Genomic DNA, 14,209 nt, shown 5'->3' on the forward strand with positions numbered 1-14,209 from the left:
GTCCAAAATAAAGCACTGAGAGAACTGTTACTGTGCAAACCGACTACATGATCATGCCCAACACTTTCTACTGTGGTAGAAAAAATATCAATCATTTTAATGCTCTTTTCAGGTTTCACAGTAATCTAATCTATTCATCAGTATTTCTTATGGAGGCAAGTAATACCAATTATAAGCAATAATTTGTGCCGCCTTTGTATGCATTATGTGTATCACTTTGCAATCTGTTTCCATAGTGATTATATATGAAGAAATGGAGGCAGTGCTTGAAAAACTCAACCCTTTACTTGTCTAGAATATTGTAAATTGTCTAGAACCATCTAGAATATCATAAAGGGAGCCTTTCAAAGACTGTATTAACCTTAAATTTTCCTATGGTAGCATTTGCTGGGGCAATATTATCTGTAGAAATAGTACAATCTACTACTATCCCAGCAAAATTATATAAATGCAGCTCCACTGTCAGCCTATCCTAATGCTCTCAAGTTCTTTCTGTCCACCCCTGCTGGGTAGAAAATATTGAGGATATTTCTTGCGTTTGCAGTTCAGCTAGACACACAACAATAGCCAGAGGCCTTTTAAATGAATGATGCCAGTTTGCATGGACTATTAACCTCTGGTTGAAAACCAAACAGGATGGACTGAAGAAAGAATGTGAACAAAATTTTGGGCTAGCACAGTTAGATTTCCTACTGCATTAAAAGTGATTTGAGTCTAAATGGAGAAATAACACTACTGAATATTTGTTAAGGATCTTGAATATTTATTAGGAAAGCTGTTGAATTTGTTTGATGAATATTTTTATTCAAGCACTGCCTTTAAGTCTTAGTAGATTTTCAAATCTGAGAGGAAAAGATTTCCAGACATGGGAATTTCAGGAAGGTAAGCCATCATTTTTCACAGACCTGAAATGGCATCTCAGAAACAAGTATCTGCTTTATCTTTTCCAATAAAGAAATCAGTGTCATTTCAGACTGCCTGGGTATTCAGATCATTTTGAGTGTTCAGATTTGACAACAGTTTTCTAGTAACGAGGCTTTCCTGGCTTTTTTTTTAAGGGGAAATTGTTCTCATTGCTCTAGCTTGCTGAAAATCTTGTTTTACAACTCTTGGTCAAACTTCATTCTACTAAAAAAATAATCAAAAACACCTTGAAAATTTTTAACAATTATCTTCAATCAAGAGGGACAATTTTTAAAGTTGGTATTTTAATTTACTGGCTAAAATAGTGGGGGATCTCTCAATTAAATGCCAGGATTTCTTGGCATTAGGCAACTACAGAGCCAAACAGGACCCCTGAGCCCCTGGTCACTGGCCTTTATCAAGAAGCTTGAAGTATCTCTGTCTCTGAGGATTTTGTTCATTTCTGATTCACCTAATGCTTAAATATAAAGAAAAGCCTGTGAGCAGACTGGTTTCTGCTGTCATGTGGTCATAGCAGAGTTTGGCAGAATTTGGTCAAATTATTTGATCACGTTATTTGTTCTGATTTGTGGTTGTTTTGATGCAGTGACACTCCTCAGTCCAGTGGCCCCTTGGCAGATGCTCTATTTGCCTCTAGTGGTGTATGACTGGAACAATGAAATTATCATTTAAGAAACAAATCATCAGTTCCCACGTGAAAGGCATTTATTATATGGATGTTGCACATCCATATTGTATATTAAGGTATATGAGAAAAGGAACCCAGTGTTTCTTCTCGTGGAAATCATCAACTTCTTTCATCAAATGAAAAGATGAAAAAAAATTTGTTTCATAAACTTCAAGCAAGCGGTTGGAAACACAGAATTGGTCTTCTCTTTTTATGAAACAAGATATCTGGGCTTCTTGTATTATCAATGACCCCTAACTGCACTAGAGGAAAAAATCCTACATTTTATACCCTTTAAAACCTCTGTACAATATTTGAGAAGTATCTCTTTGGTTACAGTAGTGCAAATAGCCTTTCATGCGTGTTTATATCTATTTTGTGTATTTTTGGGCCAGTGTTAGCCATACTCTTCCTGGAATTATTTGTGTTCTGAACAGGAAGCATCAAACTGAGAGATACCAAAAGGTCAGATTTTGCCACTGACAAAAATCTTGTTATGACACTGGGATTTCTTGCGATCCCCTGGCTTTAAATCTGATTAAACATTTAAAGCAGCCTCATCTGAAAACTTGCTCCCCAAGGCCCAGGTTCATGTTATCTTCAAGCAGTAGGGATACCAAGAAGACACTAAATAATATGTCTGTGCTGCTAAAGATAGGATCCACAGCCACATATATATGTGCACCTAATATACTTCTGTAGATGTTTCCCAAAAAGACAATCCCAGTGAATCATGAGCTCTTTAGTGAGAGTGAGCATAATAATATGTTTATTAACAGGGGTAACAGATGGACTAGCTGGTTTAGCAGCTGGGTTTCCAGTGATTATTCATGCAGACTGAAGTAAGGAGTGACGTATTTAAAGAAAGCAGTAGGAGCTGACACCTCCTGAAACTGAGCTCCAGTTGAGCAATTCCTGCTCACCCATGTTCTGGCGAAGGCGATGTACAGTTTGCATTAGGAAATCTCAGAAATCGCCTTTTAATAATCTCATGGCATGATTTGAATTTGCCATGAAACTGCCAGGTACTTCATAGGAAACCTGCAAGATCCCAGAATTCTTTTCCTGCATTTTTAAGTCTGCTGCCAGGGTTCAGACTGTGTATTATTTGATTGCCATGACTGGCAGGGCAAGGAAGGTAATGATAAACAGACAGTTTGCTCACAGTAGGTCATGTTAAGGATCAAGATGGCTTGTTAGGGTGTTGCTAGCAAGAAGTGATATTTTCAGTTCAGCAGTCCCAAAGGATCCTGCCTAAACAAAAGCATGCTTCCTCAGATGTAGGAGTGGATAGGTTCTGGAAAACCTCCAGAGGAGAAAGAAAGTCCAAATTCCTGGAGTCCCATGCTTGTTATTTAAATGCAGTCAGGGTGTCATTAATGCTAGCAAGCATTTTTGGTCACTTCATTTCAATTGAAATTGAAATTACAATCTTAAAAAGCTGAACAATAAGAATGTAAAAGATACAGTGTTTTTAATGGATTGAGAATGCTGGCTTTGTATTCTGTACTACCTCAGTGTAATCTGAAATGCACATTATGATGACTTTAGTACATTGGGTTGTTAGGCCTGCTTTGTCATCCTTTTTTTAAGTTATTTTACAACTTTGTTATGTTTTGACAGATATTTCTAGTCTTTGTAACTGTAGTCAAATTTGTGTTGTGAAATCTTAGTGATGTCCCTGTTGAGTGAATTGAAAGTACATCCAGAATTTCCTCTCTCTGTCTCTCCAAGTTCTGTCTCACTGAATAGTTTTGCACTAGGCCAATAAGGAACATATTCAAAGATGCTTAAATTATTTAGGTGCCAAGCACTATGGAAAGACAGTGGGATTTAAACTGCTTTGGTTGATTTAATTGCCCCACATGCTCTGTCTATTCAAGATATTCAGGCTTGTGCAGAGGATGTGGGGTGGATGGGGCCTTTTGCTGGCCAGCTGACTCATTTGTCTGAAATGTTTGTGGGGTGGTTTATGGCCTGTGCTTCCTAATTGCTTGGAGCACACGTCTCCAAGGAGTGTTCCTGCTTCAGTTGTGCAGAATTTTGTTTCTTAGCTTCAGTTCTCTCATTCCCAGTTAGATTTTTTTTATTGTAATAATTTGTTAAAGTATTTAAGACTAATTTACTTGTTTTTTTTTTTTTAAGAAACATCAAAGTTGTGTGAATTTTATCTTTCAGGTTCTTCATCCATTAATTAATCTCCTCTTAGAGTTTGGAGTTTAAATTCAGACTTGTAGTGACCCTCCCACATTCAGAGGTTTGGACTTATTTGTTAGTTATTTCTTACCCTGGAATGATGAAGTTCTTGCTGATTTTTTAAGAAAGATGGTGTTTCTTCTATACAGTGGGACAGGTCTTGTAAACTGCTGCTGAAAAGGAAGCGGCAGAAGTGCTCTGGGCCCTCAGAGGAGCCTTGGTTTCTCAGCCCTCTCCCAGGGGGTCAAAAAATCTAAAGAACTAAGGGAAGTTAATTGCTACTTATTTTTATTAGTGGGTATAGTTGCATCCAAAACTTTAAATTTGTGAAAAATTTCCCTTTTATTTTGGTTAGCATTTGGTTGATCTTCTAATAAAATCTAGGGTTAATTCTAGAAACTCAGTATTTAATTTCTTAGTGGAAGTATGTAAATTACTGTTAATTCTTTAAATGAGTGTAACATAAGAAAACTGTCATATGGACTCACTTATGGTAGTCTTGTAATTTTAGTAACAATTCTGGTAATAAGAAAAATGTTGGCACAATAAAATCTTAACCTAAATACTTGAAACAGAAATATGCTTTTCTTTCTATGATTTTTGTGGTTATCCAGGCCTCTGCATGTTATAAAACTCAATAATTACAGTTTTACGTCTTGAATGTTCTTCTTGATTGAGCACTTAGATTCTTTGTTTCCAAGTTTTCAAGATTTGTAGTCAAGCCCAGGACATGAAATCAGCTTCGTTCTGTTCCTCTGTTGTGCTAAGGACTCCTAGTGTGACCACAGACTGGAACTCTAGCACTAAAATTGAGTAGATTATATTTATTAGACTTGCCATTGAATGAGGACTCTTTTTGCACTTCAGTTTTCTTCTCTCTAATGTGGGGGTGATATTTTTTCTCAGAGGTTATGCATGAGCAAATCCTTGAAGAATGTGGGGATCAGTAACGGAAGGAGGCCTAGAAATCTTTGATAGAAGTTGCAGGTTACTTTCAGGGTAGAGTCTGTTCTTTATATTACAAAAGTAAATAATGCTGAGAGATGAACCAGGTGGCAGATGATAACACCATGACACAGTTGTGGTTACACTTATTTTTTAAGCCATGAAATACTGCATGTCATATATTTCTGTGAGACAACTGGCAAAGAATATTTTTTCCAGTTCTGAGAGAAAGGTAAATATAAGCCTGTGCATTATTTTGAAGAAAACTGTTTTCCTTCTGCTATTGGTTAACCATCTCTGCACATTGTTTGTTCTCATGATTATACAAATTTGCCATCCACTGATATTGCTTGAGTTTTTTAATTGCTGTTTTCAATTGTTTTAAGTTTTGGAACAGCCTCTACAGGCACACCTATATCTGTATTTAACTTGAGTACTTTTCCTTATTGGTAAAAACGCTGAGTGTTATGTGCTTAGTAGGAGGAAGTAATGCATGGGAACCAAACCCAAGATGAAAACACCAAAAAGGCCAAGCAGTTCTTTGACTTTTACAGGGGTAAACTCACAGGACCCATTAGTGGTAAAAAAAAAGTACTAATCTCTAATGTATGCTGTAGATATGTGTACCTTGATAGATGCCCTGTGTCCTGACTGGTGACAGCAACGAGCCATGTGACTCCGTCCGTCCTCATCCCAGTCACACTTTTGGACATCAGAACAAACACACTGTGCTTTCCAGAGTGTGTGTGCAGCACTGTGAGGTATGAGAGCCTACCTCAAATTAGTGACAACAAAATGTCTGGTGTTATCAGCTGATACAGCGCTGCACAGAGAGCTTTCCTTTGAGTGTATTGCAGGCTGTAATACACTCTGTATTTATTGTCAGAATGTTTCAAATGTGTACATCTCTAAGCAGCAAGACATCACAGAAATAATTTCATTTTTCCCTAACAAAAGTGCTTTTTGTCCATATCCAGCGTTGTATATTAACTGAATTCTCTTGTTTCTTTTCTATCAGAGTATTTTAACCTTCACAACAGTGTTTTGCAGTTTATAGAGCTTGTTGTAACATGTAAAACTTAACAATAAAGCTAAATACTTTGTCATTAATAAAATGAACTGTGTGATTGGAAGTATTGGCCTCAAGGTAAATCTTAATTTCTATAAACTGAAGGTTTCCTACTGAGCTTTACTTTTCATAAAAAAAATTGAGACTGTTCATTTCTTCAGGTAACTATAGTTCAGATTCCCCAAGATTTGTTTCTGTCACTAATACTGGCACAATGTGAAACTATAGATGAGTAGTTTCAGCTTTGTGCCCTTCTTTCATCTCTTGTAAAATGGAAATTATTATCTCTCTTTGAAGAATCTTTTTTTGTAAATTGCAAATTTGTAAATTGTAAAGCTGGGACTGATTGCTTTGCGAGTTATGCTTCAGCCTGAAAAGCAGCCAGCTCAGGGTGGGGAAAAGTTTAAAAAAATTTTTAAAAATTAATCAACATTCTGACTTGTTTAATCATTTTATTTGTTTTGTTTGTTAATCCTTCTGAGGTTTTTTTGGATGAAAAATGTAATTATTCAAAGGCTTTTCTCTTTAACAGCGTTAGAGATGCATGTTGTTCTTGTGGCTGAGTCTCAGTTGTATGCCCATGAAGCTGAAGTGCAAAGTGAGCTGCTAAATGTAACTACTCTGGTTTTTGGAGCTTCTGTTTAGTGCTAGGGAGCCTCTGTAGGCCAGTCCTTAGCCCCAGTTGTTTGTGCTTCAACCCATCCCAGGACTCTATTTTATATTATTTTGTATGCCAACTGAATATTGCCAGATGAAACAAAAATGAACATGTGAGGTGCTGGATTAGCAAGGAATTCAATGTTTTCCTCTCAGGTCGTGCCCAGGAATACCTGCCCCTGTTTTCCACATTTTCCAGCAAGTGTGGACATGGGCTGATGCAAGCACAGACAGGATGCAGGCGATCCCTTTACTTCAGCCAGGAGTAACTGTGGTGTTGCTCGGGCCAGTCTAGGACATGCACTTTAACACATCATGTCACAGCAATTGGCAGTGGCCAGAAATCTTTGTTCTTTACACAGCAGGAGAGAGAAATGCAAATTCATGCTGAATTGCAGGAGTATATCAATTGATTTATTTTGTGCATGTGATAAAAATGATTAGATTATAAAATACTGGCAGTTTTTTTGCAGTATATAGAGAGAATGTATGTGCCTTTATTCAAAGTATTTTTATCTTGTGCTTTGATTAAAGAGCTTCTGCTAATAATTGTTTCTGAGTCTTAAGTAGTTGGGGTTTTTGCTGTCATATTCAGCATTTATTTGTAGCTCATTGTTCTGATTAATTTAGAAGTAACAAAGTAAGAAATCAGGAAAATCCTGATTTTGAAGCAGGCAGATGCTATAATACTCAGTAACTACCCAATTACTGGTAGTTTTTCTTTTGTTGCTTTTTTGTTCTCTAAGGTTAGTGTTATAAATACATTTCTGAATGTATTCTGGTATATACTTTTCCATGGGTTACAAGACTATAAGATTTTGTATGCCATTATTGCCTTTATTTCAGCAGGATTTTAACAAACAAAGCACTGATTTAATTTATGTACTAATAACAAATAAAGACTCCGTCAAAAAATGATAAATTCTTAGAGGACTTTATTTGAATATAATACTGTGTATATCTTAAGCTCAGAATTCTCTTTTTTCACCTTTCTGTCCAAGAAAGCTGCGTTATCACAAAGATGATTTTACAGTTAATTACCCAAAAGAATTTCTCTGATTTCCTTTTACTATTATTCATTTGCATTGCTAATATTCATCTCTTCTGGGAATACAACTTTGTACCCCCTGGGACACACTTTTTTCCTGGATAATTGTGGAATTGTGTTTACTAATTTACTAATCACATCACAATTGTCTTTGCTGATTTCCTGGGCTAACAGGCTGTGTATCTTTATGAAGAGGGAAGGAGAATGAAGTGAGAACTGTAAAGGACTGCTGCCTCAGAACTGCTGTTGCCATAGAGCTGCTAACAAGGAAAAAAAAACTGCAGCATGGATTTCTTGTGCTGCTGAAGGTAAGATGAGGGCACAGCAAAGACTGTAGGAGGGGGAGGGGAGGCGAGGCAGGGGGAGGGAGAAGAGGAAGAAAGTCTGCGTCCTTGCTGTCTAAAAAAGGAAATTCAGTGTCAGTGTTCATGAGCAGAACTGCTGGTGCAGAAGAACAAAGCTATCTCAGTTGTTTAGGGTAGCAGGAGTGATGAGCAAGCGAGCACACTCCCATGCTTTCAGGAGGAAATGCTGCAAAGAAAGGAGGGAGAAGAAGAGTGACTTTTTCCTTTAGAAAATACTCACTGCTGCTTCAAGGTAGCTGCTTTTTGATACTACTTGGGCATTAACATTATTACCCTGGGTAAAGACAGCCATGAAAAAACTCAGTAGAGAGATAAACAAGAAGAAAAAATGGTAATAAAAAATTCAGCATAATCTTGAGCTGATGAATATGGTTTTTATGTATGAAAATGTCTCAGTTGTTACATTCAGCTGTGCAGTGCTGTGAAACCTTTCAAAATGCAAGTGAAATTATGTGTTTTGTGGTAAGATTGTTGTGATATTTTGATGTATTATCAACCTCTTATCAATGCTCTTTTGTCTTCTGTTATCTAAGTAGATGTCTTTTGAGTGGAAATGTATAATAAATAAAAATTAATATTAGATACTCAAGCATACTGACTATAGAACCAACATCAGACATGCTTTCTGTGGGATCTCTTTAATGGAGTAAGCTTTGTAGTAGTTTAAGACTTCAATATCATTACAGAATTATCTGCAACACACTCATGCAAAAGATGCTGCTGCTGCTTCTACATCTGTCTATCATGATACAAATTTTTGCTGTCCTTCACCTGCTCCTTCTCCCAGTCACTAGGATGTTTCTGAGGTGTCTGAACCCATGTGCCCTACACAGCAAACCCAGCACACTTGCCATGTTTGCACGTGGGGCCTTGAGGAGAATAAAACAAACTGTGGAGGCAGTGAGAACACTGACTTAGCTATGTTGATACTCCTGTGTTGATATTGCTTAACCATCTGTTTGCTGTGTTATTGAGTGTGCTTGGATAGATCAGCCCTTTCTCACAATTTCTTGTTTTGCACTTTATCACCATTTATCAAATAGTGTTTGACTGTTCTCCTCTGGTCTGTTTGCAGTTTGGGTCAGAGTGATTTTTTTTTTCTATAGCAGCCTGATAGTAAGACTGAGTAATTCAGTCTGTAAATGTTAGGGATTCCGATTTTTATTTTTAGTATTACCATCTCTCACTGTAAAATTGTTATTTTTTGAGTGTATAGAGTTTAGCTCATACATTTCCCAGTCATGAATGGCACTGGGGGAGATCTATCAATCATGAATACATAAGTTTCCATTTTCAAAGTTTGTCATGTGGAATTGGATGTTCAAGTGTATTTTTACTAGCCAGAATCATTTTTTATTTTAATTTTGCCAAACTTGTAAGCTACGGAAAGTTCTCCTGCATTCTTTAGAACATTCTTTAGAACATTATTTCAATTTACTTTGTTCCCCAGTTCAACTTGGTGTTGATAACATCCTGTTAAGGTTTGTGGGGGTCCTCTGAGCCAGTGCATGTGAAGTTCAAGTCTTAATCCATGACTGAGGCATCCTCTGGCAGTACAAGTGATGGTGATTTAGTTCAGTGTCAGCAAGGGGTTTAGTCTCTTTCTCTAAACAATTGATAATGCCTTGCTGAGTGAATAATTGTGTTAGGACTGATTTCCACAGAACATTAGGTGCTACATTTCAGAAGAGATCACTGAACTTCTGAGTCAAACCAGTTTGGGTTCGTCAGAGACATGAGATGATTATTCAAACAAGTATGACTGTAATAAACACCTCTGTAGAATAAGTGCTAAACAAGGAATGGATGGGCCCTATCCAGACAAAAATTTAGTTGCCTTATATATATATTTAGTGGATGGTTAGTGTTGCAGTCTAAGATCAATGTAATAGTTTTTCATTGGCAGAGGGATGGGCAGAAGCACAATGTTGCTAAATGACAAGGTATTCTCATAAATTTCCAAATAGTATGAATATTTATTTCTTCCAGTTGGTGGATTGATGGTGGTTAGTATGTATTTACAGTGAGTAAGAGCAGAGCTACAGTAGTGCTGTTACAGAAATGTCTTGAGTAGAGTGCACCCACATTATAACCTTCATATTGCTGCTGTTCCTATGCCAAACTGTCAGCTACAACCCACAGATCTATCAACTTGAGTCAAAGCTTCAGAGGCATCTTTGTTGTCTTATGATAGAAAAGCAACTTAATGAAGCTGAACAAGACAGAGGAGTTGATTGTAAATCTACTAATCTGTCCACATGTTTGTACTGAATTCTGAAGAAATAGGTGATCTTGTAGTTTATGCTTGGTTTGCCTGCGTCTTCCACCTGGTTAATATTGTGGGAGTGATCAAGAGAAAAAGGAAGTATGGCAAACATTGCCCAGAACACTCTAATCTCTCTATTTGGGCCAGGAAAAAAAGCTCTTAAGCCACTAGTGCTGCTGTAGTTAATGCCAGGACTTGCACCAATTCTGAAAACACTGTAAAATACAAAAGCTTCTTTGATGGCTAATGCTGTCCATAATTAACTTTTTGAGGTGTTGCACTGCTCAATTTCCATCTCAACCACTCCAGGTAATATCAGCTTTCCACACGATAGGCTTTGGCTGAGTGGTCCAAGACCTGATTTTTGAAATGCTGAGTACCCATAATGCTATTTAAGGTTAATGGGAGCGCAGACTTCTCAGCAAAATGTAAAATCAGGCTTCTGTACTCAAACGGGAGATTAGTTTAGCAGTCACAAGACTGCTTAAATAATCAGTCTGAATTCTGGATTCCTTCTGGAACTGATTTTTTTTTCTTTTGCAGAGTCTGAGTTAAGTCCCATTATACCCCTTTGTTTTTATTAATTTTATGAGCATTACTACTCTTTTAGTCAGTATACAGCTAGTAGAACAATTGGCACATAAAAGGAAGATAATTCAGTTATAGTAGATTTACTTCTTCGTAATGTTTTATGGCATTAGTCTTTTTTCTATTGGATTAAATGGCAAGAAATTAACTTCTGCTGACATGCTTAACAGTTAGAATAAGAAATAAAGCAATGTTCCTTTACCTGTGTCTGGTGGATTTTTCAAGGCACTGAAAAATGTGTTTTGGGCATGTAGGACAAAGTCTTTCTTTAAACATGCTCCTATTGATATTCTGTTGATAAGCATTATGTTCCCCAACTTGAAAACAACAATCCTCAATTCTTGTCCAGCCCAATTGTTTGAGTTTTCTTATAGTAATTTAAGTTTCAGTTAAAAATACATCCTTGTTCATTCTCTACCTTAGTCAGACTTGTTTTGTTCCCTTGTTTTTCACTGAAACTATAGTATTTGTTTTGTTTCAAGCCAAATGGTCTATTGGATCCTGTGCTAAGTGCATCCAGTGGAAAGTGGAGAAACATCCACCAAATTCATACAGGGCCTCTCATAAATATATTTTGTCTTTGCATTTTTAAAACAAATATACTCCTTTGGCATGACTCTGGATTCTGCAAGGAAATGTGATTTTCTGTGGCTTAATTTGAGTAAAGTAAGTATTTTAATGCCTGATCTTCAACCCACAGATCAGCACTATCTGTAGTCATGGCAGAAGAGAAAAGAATCACTATGAGGTTTCTAATCCCTGTTACTCCATAGTGGTAGGAGTTACTTCTTTGAAGGTTATGGTTGAGTTTTCAGTGGGCAGCAGATTGAAACCATTGCAGGAGCTGCAGTATTGGGAGTATTCATTACAGCAAGATGCCTTATCCAACTAGAAAAACCTTCTCTTTACTCCTTAATGCACCCTTCCTCTTATTTTAGAATGCAGTAGAAACATTGTGTTATTAATTACATTTTCCCAAATGAACTTGCATATAAAGCTTAATTAAAACTGTGGGAGCTGCATTACACTAATGTGGTCTTGTAAACACAGAAGAATTCGGAATTGTGGGTGAGTAGCTGGTTACAGAATTGAAAATATTTATCCCTATTGTTATTTTTAAAGAATGTATGAGGAATTTGTACATTGGATTTGGTACAGCTCTGTCTACATTACAATGGCCATGTAGTAGTGTCATTTCTAATTCTGTAGCCACTTAGACTAATTTATCCTCAGAGCTGTTATTCCTAAATTGGGAGCAATTATCTTACTGGCTGAGAGACCTGAGAAAACAAGGAAAGTAATGGGTTCTTACATCCTATCAAACAGCAGTGTTCATCATTAATGCTCCACATGTTCTGATATCAGGTGTTTGCACAGCTCTCTCTCATGGCTTACACTGTGAACATAGCACTGGAGGATGAGTGAAACTGCTGAGTGTGATAAAAAGGTCATGTCTGAATTATGGCAAAAATCCAATAGTCCATCCATAGTAAAGCTGACGAATTTTTCATATGGTCAGTTAAAATATGGGTTTTGTCCCATTGTCACAGATGGAATGAACAGGGGAGGGAGCACATTACATTCAGACAGCTGCAGAATGGCCATCATGTGGCTCTGGATGTCAGCAGTACAAGTAAACAGAGGTTTAATTCAGACATATTTTCATACCCCAGACTCCTAGTTCCGATTATCTATATCAGTAAGAATGCAATTTTTCTAGTGCGGGAGTAGCCCTTATTTTTCATGTTAATGGAATTACATTTAGAGTGTTATTTATATGCTTTGCTTATAGTAAGTAACTGGCAAGCATCGAAACTCTATTGCTAGAGCTTAATATTTAAAACAGATTGCACAGATGAGGTGTTTTTAGCTACAGTGTTACTCACCCAGAAGAAACGCTGTGTTAAGCCTACTAAACCATTCCTGGCGATGACAAACCTGACAAAATTTGGCGATCGTAAACCCTGTGACAAAAGTTGTGCCATCTGCTGGCCAAGGAGGAAAGTGCTCGTTAGGCGCTGCGGGTCTGGATCAAGCGCTCCAGCGTGATTCCGGCAGGAGGAGAAGCTGGGAGTTTTGCAGAGCTTTTCAGCAGCTGAGCGGGAACAGGCCTGGTCGGGAGTTTTCTCACAGCAGCTTCTTCCATCTGAAAGTGCTGTTTTGTGATAATTGAAACTTTCTATGGGAACATGTCAATGAGGAATGGAAATGTTCTGTTCCAAAAATATCTAAAGATTCTGTTTCAGAATTTTTACACACAGAACACTGATTTTTACTCTAGAATGATTTTTTAAAAGTGATTAGTTTTGTAAATTATATAAAAAAATTGGACTTGTCATCTTTATGTTAATAATGGAACTCACATCATCACTATAGCACGTGGTAAACGACAGTTCAGTCCTGTGTCTCACTACTCGTGGTTGTGTATGTGTGCTGTGTGGGGAGAATACATCAAGAGTGTGATGGTCCTTTCATCACATATGGGAGACTGGAAATGGAAAGAAAATTTTGTTTTTCTTATATTTGCTTCTTTATGTCTTTACTGTAATTTTGTATTAATTATTAAATTGCTACTGTAATTTAAAGAAAAACTGTTTTGAGCTGTTAGTAATTCAGTATATACAAAGAGTTTTCAGTTACTGCCAAAATCGTACCAATCAAATATTCAGAAGAAAAGAAGCAGAGAACTAAAGATAACTCTCAAGGCTTTCACTGGCATAGCTTTGTAAGTTTAGTTCTTGTCAAAACAAGAAGATAGCCTTTGCATATTATGCTGCAAGGAAAGGAATTAATTATAAAGGCTGGATCTGATTAGTGATGGATCCAGGGGTTATTATTACTGTATCTTTCTTTAAAATTGGGCTTCAGCTAATTTTTATGACTTCTGAATGATTATTTTCAGAAAGAAAGGAAGTATAATGGTTCTGATACCATCAGTCATGATAGATATCTGTCTGTCTGTCTATCCATCCCTATGTGGTAGCCAATTATACTGTGTAAAAAAATTCAGATGCATACAACCATGCTGAATTTTTTCTCACAGGCACTGTTTCTAATTTTAGATTTCCTTCCTTTTTCAATACAGTCTAATGAATTTTCTAATGCAATTAGAAAAAACTGAACCAGGCATTGAGAATGGGAGGTGCTATGCAGTAGCATAGTATTGTCTACACTGTCAGGGAATGCTTAGATTCAGGCACTATGAGTTCTGTTCTGTGATGTGTTGGGGACTCTCCTGCACAAACAGAGAGACCCCCTCTCTTTCTTTTTTATTTCTGTTCTTGCTTCCCTTCTTGAGTTCCTGTCTTTTATAGTTCCTTGATGATTGTACTTTCACCCGCTTTTCCATCCCATTCACTCTGTTTCAATTTTTACCACTAATTTGCTATTTTCTTTTGTTCTTCTCACCCCAGCCATATCATGCCACCCTGCCTCTGTTCTTTCCACTTCTGTGTCTTCTGACCTTTCTTGGTAGTTATCTCCT

The sequence above is a fragment of the Vidua chalybeata genome, chromosome 10 (genome assembly GCF_026979565.1).
Source record: "Vidua chalybeata isolate OUT-0048 chromosome 10, bVidCha1 merged haplotype, whole genome shotgun sequence".
NCBI lineage: Eukaryota > Metazoa > Chordata > Aves > Passeriformes > Viduidae > Vidua > Vidua chalybeata.